General features: G+C 38.9%; 1 protein-coding gene across 1 annotated transcript in view; it reads left to right on the top strand.

The window, feature by feature from the left end:
• Positions 1-1646, top strand: part of nsfa (N-ethylmaleimide-sensitive factor a) — a gene marked incomplete in the record, with an annotated part of 69309 nt that overhangs the window by 46425 nt on the left and 21238 nt on the right.

The raw sequence follows: 1646 nt of genomic DNA, 5'->3' as shown, positions 1-1646 counted from the left end.
ACATAGATACTTTATTATGGCATAGTATTTAAATATATGCCTGAGAAACACATAATATTGCCCCTTTAAAAAACGTGTCTATGCAAAAGCCTAACAACACAACTGCTTTAAACTTTTAGGTTTTGTACTACCAGATTTTTTTTATGTAAAACTGTACTTCTGTCTCCTGCTTCATTCCCCATTAAAAGCAATAAAATCTCCTGGTTGACCTGCAATTCATCTTGGGATAGGCTGGGCCGAGAAGGATAGACCAGACCCATTCCTCAAATCAGGGGGAAAAAAGGACACACTTGGAGGAACTTTTGAATTTGCATAGCCTTCGCTGTGACATAATCAGCCCTCGGAGGATGCAGCCCCTGAATTTGGACACATCCAACGTTGCTGAACCTCGACCAGACTGCCWGCCCCACAGACCTGTGCAGTAGGCATTAGGCATGATGGGGGATCACTTCAGTTACCTCTCTTCTTACCCTGAAGCTCCCATCACTCAGTGTGGACTCAACAGACCACATGGCCTTCTTCCATTGATCCAGAATCCATTTATGCTTCTTAACACACTGAAGCTGTTTTTTCTTATTAGCCTCACCGGTAAGTGGTTTTCTTACARCTACGCAGCTGTTTAATCCAAATCCCTTGAGTTTTCTTCACACTGTGTGGAGAAATGTTACTTTATCTATTAAACATAGCTGTAATTTCTGCTGTTGCCTTTCTACAATTTGTTTTCACCAAACGTTCATATGATCACTRTCATAATCATACCTGGTGTGATACTATCCACCAGACAAGACATTAGAAATGATGTGATGATGMTCAACAATCAGTATTGATTGTTTTGGCTAAAATGATACATGCCAACCTGCCTCATTTATTGACTCTATGACTTTGCTSTACAAATGCTCAAATTCTCAGGCTGCTTCAGCTTATATTTCTTTTGTCATTTTCTCCTGTTGTGTTTCAACCAGAGGTTTATAGTAACTAGGTACTTTTACTTTGTTACAGTACTTAAGTAGTTTAAGAATTTGTGACTTTCCCAATTACTTTTTYAAATAGCTACTTTTACTTCTATTTTGTTACATTTTAAAGCTAAAAATCAGAGTTGGCTCTTGGCATAGGCGAACTAGGAGGTTGCCTAGAGYGCCATCTGCTGGAGGGGGTGCCGGACTGCCAAAGAAAAAAAAGTTATTTGTAATCCCTGGTTGTAACTCTGCTGAGCGCCCCTTTCAATTAGATTTGTCTTAAAAAAAACTATAATGAAGTATTACAGGAAAAAACCTACTCTACCCATAAAACATTTTCTCCCCCCACCCCAATGCAGCAAATGCCCCCACCCACTCTCTCATTTGATTGACGTTACACTGACTCGTCCTGCTCCGACACTCTGACGGCAGAACAGGTTGGAAGATGGCAGTTTGTTATTTGTTTTTTAAATCATCCTACAGGCTCTGACATGTTAGATAAATTTGAAAATGAGGTTTTTAAAAAATCTGTAAGACTTGAAAAAATCCGTGAGATTGTTCTATACATCCGTATACCTGCAAAATGACGTAAAATCCTTATAACTAATGGACAATCCGTACAAGTTGACATATATGCTGTTATAAATCTGTTTACCATAGTACCTTACACTGTCAAACTTGTTTTTAGGG

The sequence above is a fragment of the Austrofundulus limnaeus genome, unplaced genomic scaffold (genome assembly GCF_001266775.1).
Source record: "Austrofundulus limnaeus strain Quisiro unplaced genomic scaffold, Austrofundulus_limnaeus-1.0 Scaffold220, whole genome shotgun sequence".
Taxonomy (NCBI): Eukaryota; Metazoa; Chordata; class Actinopteri; order Cyprinodontiformes; family Rivulidae; genus Austrofundulus; species Austrofundulus limnaeus.
Note: the sequence above shows the minus strand (reverse complement) of the source record. Positions and strands in the feature narration are given on the sequence as shown.